The sequence below is a fragment of the Athene noctua genome, chromosome 9 (genome assembly GCF_965140245.1).
Source record: "Athene noctua chromosome 9, bAthNoc1.hap1.1, whole genome shotgun sequence".
Classification (NCBI taxonomy): domain Eukaryota; kingdom Metazoa; phylum Chordata; class Aves; order Strigiformes; family Strigidae; genus Athene; species Athene noctua.
In genome coordinates this window covers 24,756,679-24,766,958 of record NC_134045.1, presented here as the reverse complement: position 1 = coordinate 24,766,958, position 10,280 = coordinate 24,756,679, and positions in this window count along the sequence as shown.

Here is a 10,280-nt window from a genome sequence, read left to right as displayed (position 1 = left end):
CCTTTTTTTTTTTTTTTTTTTTTTTTTGTGCAAGCCACTGCCGCTCCCGAGCAGCTGAGCCTGGCACTCAGGGAAACTCTGCAGCTCTGGCAGAGCTGAGAAAACCTTTCTGATACACCTCAGGCTATACTCTCTCTGGTCTAGGCACTACTTAAACTGGCAGACCCCATCCTCAGACCCCTCACCGTCAGCACAGCAGGGACCTGGGTGAAAAACGTTGTTCCTAAGCTCGGGTCATGGCAAACAGCAAGTCCGGAGGTAATTTCTAAATCTGTGGCTGCTGCAAGTTTCCACCACAGAGAACACGGTCAGAGACAACCCAGCCATCAGGGTCCTGCAGGGACCTGGGCTTAGATGGCTTTCCGGCTAATCCCTCCTCCCAGGCTGGGATTTATTTTCTGCTCTCACTAACTTTCTGCCTAGAGCATAAACAGCAAGGCCCCCGCAGCAATCACATTCCTCTGCTTAAGCTCTCCTAGTGATCTTTTCCAGGTTATGTTTTATATTTTTGCATTGACATCACCTTTAGAAGACATAATCAATAAGGAGAATTGCTCCTATTGCCTGCAGCAGAGCTAGTTCCACCTCCAGCGCAAGCTTTCTTAACTTTATTTCCATCACTTATATAGCAAATAAGCCTCACCTTTATATAGACACCTCCTCAACACGCTTATTTGACCACAGTCCCTTTAAATTCAGCAGGGTACACCCTGATACGGCTAATCAGGAGCAAGGCGCTGGGGGAAAGGAAGTGCTTTTACTACAGCATTTTATTTTTTTCTCTGATGCTTCAGTGGTTGGAGCAGGTCATGTACATTGTAGGCTGTGTAACTGTTTGCTGAAGGGAGGTGAAAGGGCTGAGCTATGTGGTTCATCCTTTTTTTTTTTTTTTTTTTTTTTCCCTCTTACAGCTGCTGCTGGAGCTGTTAGGCCAGCATATTCCCTGAATTTCATTTCAGATGTATGCTGCATCCCTTGGAAATGCTTTGAGTGGGTTGTTCCTACGCTATAGCTGTCTGAGCCTGGGGAGAGCTGTTTCAGAGTTAATGGCTGCTAGCAGATTTTCTTTAAGGCTTGCTGTTGAGCATAAATTACCTGATCCCAAAGCTGTAGGGAGAGAAGTATTTCTTCAGAAACCCTTCTGGTGAGCTTAGGCGATGGCTGCCAGGGATGCTGCAAGTGCCATCGGCTGCTCTTGCGCTGCCTTTGCAGCATTGCTGCTCCCCATCATGGGGGGCATGGGGTGTCCCCTCTCCTTTGCTCTCTTCCCTTCCTTGGGGATTTTCTGCTTAGCAAATCCCATTAGGCTGAGCTACAAGTGCCTGTGCTGGCTGATAAATAGCTCTGCAGTGGGTTTGTGTCCCGGCAGCTGGCAGAGCTGGGTGTTGCAGTGAGCTCCCTTCCCTGCTCCATCACGCAGGTAATGAGCCCAGCCCCACGAGGGCTGCTCCGTGACTACCTCAAGGTGCTCTTTCTCAGTGACCTCGTCCTTTATCAAAGAAAACTTCGGAAAATGAACAGGACTATTTATTTCTTAGGCAGAATTTGGGAGAACCCAGGTGCTCTGTGTGGGTTTGCAGTGGGTGTCCAGAGCCAGATGACTCCAGTCTGCTCTAAGCCCCCAGTCCAAACCCTGATGTCAGCACCAATTCTGGGGGGTGGGGGCTTTGAGCAAGCCCTTGGTTAAGAAGAAATTATTTTCTCAATCATGCTTCCAAAGCACAGGGCTTAACCTAAAATCTCTTCTCAGATGCCTGATTGCAGAAATCACCTGGTGCTTTTGCAAGGGAAAAATCCCAGTGCTGGTTGTTCCAGCATTAACTGCAAGACTAATCCCAGTGCTAGTTGTTCCAGCATTAATTGCAGACTGTCTCTGAAGATGTTTGGGCACCTGAAGGCACCACTGCAGAAGTATTTCATACACAAAGCCCATCTCCTGCAGCAAAGCGGATCCCCTCCTGCAGAAGAGCATTCGTGGGAACAGCTCGGCCACTGCTAAACTTTCTCTCAGTGCAAAACTTCTTCCCTGTTGCTCCTTCATGTCAGCATTTAGTTTACACTTGGTTCATCTGAAAAAAAAAACCAACACCAAAAAACCCAAAAAAAACCAAACCAAAAAAGTAGCAGCCTCCAAACCATTTCCTCTTTCTGCGAGACGCGCTGCTGAGCCAGGGGACAAACACAGCTCGTGGGGTTTGACAAAACTCTGACCACGCATCTCTTTCGGGTTGGGTTTAGCGGGGGTGAAATCGGCCTTTTTTGTTATATAATAGCCTGGGCTGCTATAAATACTGCTGTGCTGAAATCCAGAGCATCGGTGTGGAAGGTAAGAGCCCATGGGTGCTTGGCTGTGCTGGCTGCACCGCCGGGGAAATCTGCCCTGGGCTCTTCTGGGGGGTTGGTGGGGTCAGGCACCTTCCTGCAACCATCTCATGAGGGCTTGGTCACCCCAGGGCTGTGAATCCTCTTTGATGGCTCCGAAGGGAGCCCAGGGCAACTTGTCTGTGCTGCAAGGCAGGTAGGACAAATCCCAGCTTGGAGAGACGAAGGTGAGGTTGTAGCAGAGGTGTCTGCTGGTGTGCCTGGGTAATTTGAGGCCAAAACAGGGAAAGAGTGGTCTGTACACAAACACGTAGCCACAGATAAGCCTTGGTGGAGCCTTTCATCTGGAGATGGGTTAGATCTCACTGGGACCCAACCACGAGACGCAAGCCATGTTTGTTACGAAGGAGAGCTCCTTCATGCAACCTCTGTGCCAAAGCAAACACGCAGCAGCGCTTAGAGCAGAGAGTGAGTTGTGGCCGAAGCTGGGTGAAAAGAAGCAAAAAAGTGGAGGGAGAAGGTTTATGAAGGCATCAAACTCAGCTTGGGTATATAACTTGGGACATATCTTCCAAAAAAGGCTGCCAAAAGCTTTTTGGGTATGATGCTGGCTGAAAACACAATGGGCCAGGCACCTCAGGGGATCTTTTCGGACACCCGTGAGGAAGAAGGCAGCTTTGCCTTTGTATGCGAGAGGGTAAGGATGTGGCACCCCAGCCCCATCATTAGATTTTCCTCCTTGCAGGGACAACATCCTGCTCCTAATCAACTGCTAGGACCAGTGCACGCTTGATGCCAGGCCCTGTGGCTGCTCCTTTCCCCAGGAGACATCCGAGCTGGGGAAGGAATCCCCGCTGCTCTGCTGGGAGCTGTGCAAAGTGCAAGCTCAGCGCAAGCTACACGTAAGCTTGCTGGGCTGGGTATCAGCTAGGTTAGATCGCTGATGTAGCACAGGCCTCGCAACACGAGCATCCTCAGCCCGATGGGAAGAAACTTGGGATGTGAGAAGCAGAGGAAAAGAGGTTGAGGTGGGGAGGGAGAGCCCTGAAGGCTGGCCGGGCTCTCCAAGGAGGGGTTTGGGGTAGGGTCGGAGCTAGGGAGCTCCTCTCTGCCCACGGCAGGGAGATAGCCTTGTGAGGCTAAACTAGCTTCCCAAAAACCCCCGAGGTCACACGGGAAAGCTGCAGCGGGAGGAAGTGAGCGCGGCCATGGGTTTGCATCAGAAGTCCTGGTCCATCTTTCTCCCTGGGGACACGGCTCCTGCAGACTCTGGTGCTCCAGGGGCCGGAACACCAACCGGTTCAAGGAGCCGATCCTGCCAAAAATAACCTTTCTGAACAGACCAATGACTATTTTTTTGGCTGGATCGACTCCCCAGGGTGGCTCAGAGCAGGCACAGGGTGGGAATGTGCTGCAGAAGGGCTCTGTCTCAGCCCAAATTCAACTGCGATGCCTTAAACTGCATCTGAAGCAGTCAGCCTTCCTCTTTTGCTGAGTTTTGCTCCAAAACCCATTTCTAGGTCTGTACCTTAGAGCTGGGTAGAGACCAGTCACCTTTAGGTGTTAAGGCAAGGGGCTACATGCAGGGATGAAGAGAACGCTGCTTTGGGTGACCCACTTGAGTTCCTCATGGAACAAATCTGCTTTTAGACCCCAAATTAAACTGGATCTTCATTCAGAGAGATAAATCCCTTCACAGCTGGGAGAGACTTGGAGTCTGAATCCCCCTTCGAATTTTCTGAGCCATTTATATTAAGCAGTGCTTGTAACAGATGGTTGCCTAAACGTGGTGATTTAGGTGAATATTGTATTAGAATGCCTTGGGAGCCAGAAAACACAGTTTCTACGGGAGTTCCTTGCTGAGATTAAATCATATTTTCCCATTTATTGTTGCTGATTAACAGTACGATATTTAGGATGCTAAATACACACCGAGTGATACCTTCTGGCAACCACCAAGTTCACGGAAAGGAGCAGCAAGGCAGGAGGAGCTCTGCTGTGCCATTTGCCCGGAGTTAAGCTTTGGGTGATCTCCTGTCTCTTTAGATAAATAGCTGTCACGAAATAAGGTCAGGTCCTAGCGACCTCTCTCAGGGCTGTGCTAATTCAGCTATTTCTGCGCTCTTTCAGGAGAGCGCTGAGAGTATTTTAGCATCTCGGGTTTTTTTAGCAAAACTTTTAGCTGCCGAAGCACATGGAGCACACGGGGAGCTGTTTGAAAGCACTGGACATCACAAATGGGCCACCCAAATTAGCAGCCCCTACTAGGCGGCCGTGCCGAGAGGGATTTTGCACAGATCTCAGCTGGAAGAGACGCTGCCCTGGCAGATGAGCAGCAAAAATGTCACTCTGAGCGCAAACGAGAAAGCAGAAACTCAGCTTTTTCCCCTAAATCAGCCTAGAGAAAGCACTCTGGGGTTTCAAAATCTAAACTTCTCTCAAACTTCCTTAAAAATTTAACTTATTCCTTCACTGGGCTCTTTCTTTCCCTAAGGCGAGAGGGGAAGTGGAACCATCTACCCATATTGATTTTTAAAGTATCTGGTTTTATTCCAGACTATTTCATAAAGCTTCAGAAAAACCACAGCATTTAGATGTAAAGCTGAATGTTTAAGAAAGGGATTTTGCATCAGGTCTTTGTAACTTTTTATACTCTAGCCCTCTGGCTGGTCTATCTGTCTATCATACCATTAACTGGCTATATAACAAGTTGCCCAGCCTAGCAGATATTTTTCTAGATACCTTAATATAGCCATTATACCGTCTTTTTAAAAAATTGTTCCCTTATTCCTGAAAAAAACCTATTCAGAATGGTGGTATTTATGTTTAATTTCTAAACATAACTACACCGTAGTTTGTATATGCGTGTGTCTCGACATAAAATCTGCACGTCTATGTAATAAGTATGGGGAATACTCTTCATAAAGATACGAAGCTTTTAAAACATTAATGTCCCAGCTAAAACTCATCCCAAATCAAATTGATTTGGAGGAAAAAAAAAAAAAAAAGAAGGCAAAAGCCTGATTTCTCTGCTTTTCTGCCTGTGCTGCTATCTTTAACTGGCCAGTTACACCCTTCTCGGCTGCTCCACAGTTATTTTTTCCTACAGAAAGCCCTGATGCAGTGGGAAGATGTATTTATCAATGCTATTCCTCCGTGCCTGCCTGCCCTGGCTTGCTATTAGCAAAGGGATTTGCAGTTTTATCTCTGGGTTGTAATGGGTGCAGCGCTTTATAATAAATTTAGGAGAGCTGCTATTTTCTGTGCTGGTATAAGCCACCTCTGAGCAATGCTTAGTGTGGCCTGGGTCTCAAAGCACTTTCCATTCCTGCTTTAATCCACACAGGACTGAGTTTCAGTGACTTTGAGCAATAAGGAACGGAAGGAAACAGGGGTATGTGATCAGAGTGAGACGGGACTCAGCTAAACCTGGAGTCAGGTGGAGGGTCCGCAGCGCCCGGAGAAAGGTCCCTGGGTGAGTGATGCTGGCACACACCGGCCTTTGAGGATGGCAGGGATTAGGATGGGAGGGAGGCAAGCAACCCAAAATAGTGCCAGACCCAGACCAGCTCTCCTTCAGACTCTACATGGCTCTTGCCAAAGCCTCTCTCTGTCCTGGCTAGTGCCGGGGAGATTCAGGGCCAGGCTGATGCCAGGCAGCTCGGAGGGAAGTGCCTCGCACAGGGTGGGAGCACAGACACCCCAAGGCTGCTTCACGGCCCCTCTCCAGGCAGCCTGGAAAGCTCCAGCTGCCCAGAGAGATCCTCGTCTGGCTTCTCTTGGAGACTGCTTCCCTCTAGTGAGAGCCAGAGCCACCCACACGCCGGGCCCAGCCTTCCTCTTGGGTGCTGTGCTGTGCGCACGGAGGGTGCTGTGCGTCTTGGGCACTGTGTGTGCTCCTGGTGCTGTGCTGCGTGCGCTGAGGGTGCTGTGCTGCAGGCATCGAGAGCACTGCATGCGTCCTGGATGCTGTGCATCTGCATCTCGGGTGCTGTGCTGCGTGCATCTCGGGTGCTGTGCACGTCTTGGGTGCTGTGCTGTGTGCATCGAGGGTGCTGCATGTGTCCTGGATGCTGTGCATCTGCATCTCGGGTGCTGTGCTGCAGGCACTGAGGCTGCTGAGCCCATCGAGGGTGCTGTGGGTGTCTCGGATGCTGTGCTGAGCCCATCGAGGGTGCTGTGGGTGTCTCGGATGCTGTGCTGAGCCCATCGAGGGTGCTGTGGGTGTCTCGGATGCTGTGGACATGTCTGGGGTCACGCCTTGGACACTGCACAGGCCTCGAGTGCTGGATTGGCCAGAGCCCCCGCACTGAGCGGAGTGGTGCTGCCTGGGGGGCAGTGGCGATGCCCCAGCCGGGAGCGGGGAGCGGGGCAGGCGACTCCTGATCCGCCACAAAATCTGCAGCTCCCCAGAGAAACAGGCAGCTGCGAACCAGCAGCCTGAGTTTTATACCGAACTGGCGCTCTGCATCAAGAGGCTGCTGTGTTTTTAATCTAATCCTAGAGCCCCCCAGGCAGGATTTGTTGCGCTGCTGGATTTTTCATTTGCCAGCAAGGGTATGATTTCATCAAACGAGCTGTATAATTTCACCACATCCTCAAGGGTTTGCCTGCAGCTTAGCTCCTCCAGGCTGCCCTTAGCAACCGGCGCAGGCAAAACGGAGCTACCCCGCCAAAAGCCTGCTTCCTACCACAAGAACATCTCCCCGCAGCCACAGGCAGGGCAGCACTCCTGGTCCTTCCCTTGGCACAGCCAGAGCCTCTGCTCCTGGCACAGCTGTAGCCGTTGGCTCTGAAGGATTTGGATGCCATCCTAAAGCGGTGGCAGGCAGTGCTGTGAGCTGCGGGGCTGGAGGAGAGCAGGGCAGCGAGCTACGAGCATCCTCAGCTGGTCTGGGCTGACCTGCAGGCTCTCAACCCTGCTGTAGGGGTGGGTGGGTGGAGCGGGGAATATTTATTGCCCCAGCAGCGAGGATCACAATTTGTGCTTTTTTTTTTTTTCAGCCGGAGGAGTTAAGGCTGTTGCAGATCTCTTGGGGAGGCGCGTTGCTCACAGGGCCAGAGGGAGAGGGGAAAACCAAGATCAGCAATTCTCCCGCTCATCCTTACAAATAGGTTAATTCCCTTCCCACCCAGCCAGCGACCCTCGGGCAGGCAGCGTGCCGCAAATCACGCCGGCGGCGGGGGCCAGCGCGGGAGCCGCAGCGGGGTCAGTGCCGCTGACATGCAAACTGCAAATCTTCCAGCTGGGGAACATATGCAGGCGCAGCGAGAGGGGTTGTTTCCAAGCCCTTCTGCTTTGGCAGCTGATGAGGTTTCCAAAGGGAAATGTTGTTTTCCATGCCTGAAGTGGAAGGTGGCAGGTTTCTGTCGGGGCTGAGCGTGGCAGCTGCAGAGGGTCCCCGGGCGATAGAGGAGAGAGATCACCCACGGGCAAGAAATCTGGGGAACGGCAGCAGACTGCAGCGTCTGTTTTGATCGCACTTAGAGAATGAGCAGGATTTATTGCACGGAAGGCAAAAAAATAAATGAGCTGAATGTGCTAGAAAAATGGGGTCTGGAGAGAAGTACATGCCAAGCAGTAATGTTCCAGGGTATATGTGTGTCATTTGGCCAGCGAGCGAGAAAATCAATATTGTGGGCCAAGACCAGGACACAGCTTTGTTCTTTTGGGGATTTTGAGCCATGACATGCTCTCCCCTTCACTCCAAATTTGAGCCTATGTCTGGTTTTTTTCTGCCCTCTGTTGAATATCGGTGTTGTGGGGCTACCTGTTAAGCAGAAGAACTCACAGTGGCTGGGGCCAAACTGATTTTCCTTAAGGAGACCTGCTTGGAAATCACCAGCGCAGGCACTTCTGGTTCTGCCACAGCTCAGGAGCCAACCTGCTTTGATTTCTGGCTGTGCCCCGCCAAAAAGATGTATTAATAATAACCACATCCACATCCCCGGGGCAGGTTTCCCCTCTCAGCCCTCCTCTCCCTGTTCGTCTCCTCCCCAGGCCACCTCCCAGCACCAAGACGGGATCAGTCAGGGCTTTGATTTCAAAGCCTATTTCTTTTTTTTTTTTTTTTTTTTTCTTCTTTTCCCCCTCATTTTACTTCACCCTTCTGCTAAATTTCCTCCTTCCTTGAAGATACATATCTCCCCTCTCCCAGTCTTGGGCTTTTATATAGCACCTATTACCCTGCTACCTACGTGTCGATGAGGGGGAGCACAGATGTGCTGCAGCTCCCAGCCTCCCCCTGACTCTCGTAAATCCCCCAGGACTCGAGAGGCCTGGAAGCCGATAGCCCCAGTTCCCCTGGGTGCCATATAACAGCAAGGGGGCTGTTTCCACCAAAGAGTCCCTGACACACAGCCCAGCCCATACATCAGCGGGGGGACTTTGATTCAGATAGCGATCTGCACAGGACTCGCCTTCAATTAAGGGCGAGGGATGGGTTTTATGACTCTGGTTTCACCAGACCGTTGCTCGTCGGCATCAGAGGGAATGGCATGGGCTGTTACCGGGACCCAGGGAATGGAGTAATGGGGTCTTCTCCCGGAGGGGGGACAAGAGGACTGCAGGGAAATCTGTGCAGGGTTCTCTTTTTTTTTCTTCCCTCCTGGAGGTAATTGAGCCTGACCCACTCCTAGACCAAGAGTGTAGATTCCCTGTGACGAGTTTTGTTTAAAATTAGAGATACTTGGGGAAACAGGAGTGGTGGAAAATGTGTAAAGGCTGTATTGGAGCATACAGTACTGCTCTTATCCTCCCTCCCCTGCCCTTGGAACGGACAGCCCCCAGCAGCCATGCTCAATGCCTGTGCTTTTTGTCTGCAGGGCAAAACTGGGGATAAAAAGGGAGAAATTGGTCATTTTCTGAGAAAAGGCAGCATTTATGCCACGCAGTGGTGCAAATATCTGCAGTGCTATTCTGTCCACTGGAAATTAACTGCACCTCCGGAAGGATTAGCGGGGTTGGAGGCAGGGAGACTCTCTCTGTGATATTTTACAGCACCCACTGCTTTGTCCCAAGGTGCTCCCCTAGTCCAAGGCTAGTTTCAGCCCTGGAGCTGGTTTTGGGCTGTGGCAGCCAAAAATGCACGCCCAGCAGAGGGACCATTTGCATCTATTCCCCTGTCACTCACCCAGACCCCTCTGGGTGCGTTAGAGACGGGCTTGGTTGCATTTTGGGTTGCTTGCTTTCTTCCTACTGGAAATAAATCTTCAGCCAAATCTGTGTGAAGCTTTATAGGGGAGGTGACACCCCAACTTTCTGGGATCAGAGATGCAGCGATGGAGCTCAGGGAGCGTCTCCAGGTATGGATGGGGCTGAGCAGCTGCAAAGCTGTGATGCAGGAGCCGCTGCTCATCCCTCCGAGCAGCACCAAGCCCTCCTCCGCCGAGAGGTAGCCAGCCCTGTTCCCAAACACTATCTGCTGTTATTGCATTAATTACAGTAATCTAATGGGAAATGTAAACAGGAAAGCTCCGGGGGGAGATAAGGGGCGTGGGGACGCGAGGCAGGGCCTGACAAGCTCCCTCTGGCGCAAGGAATGGAGTTCAGAGGAAAGTTCATTTTTCAGCTAGCGGCTGGCTGCCGCTCAAAGGCGTTAATTAGGGTGCCCAGATAGCAATCGGGACAGTGTCCCCAGCCGTTTCCCCTTTTGGTGACAATCGCATTCCTGGGGCTTGAAGTTCAGCTGCAGAGCCTTCGGTGCATGAAAAGGCTGGGGCACTGCATTACTGTGCAAGGGATTTTTTTTTTTTTTTTTTTTAATCAGCTGTGTTTTAATCCCACCTGAGCTGAGCTGAGTTACTCTGCTGCCAGCTGGTTGAGAAAAGGTGGAGGTGGATGGAAGTGGCTCTTCCCCGGGACTTTCTCAGTGCCAGGCATCAGAGATGGACGCATGGGATGGGCAGGACCAATGAACTCTCTCTTGGGGCTTTAAACCTCTCAACCTGCTTCATCC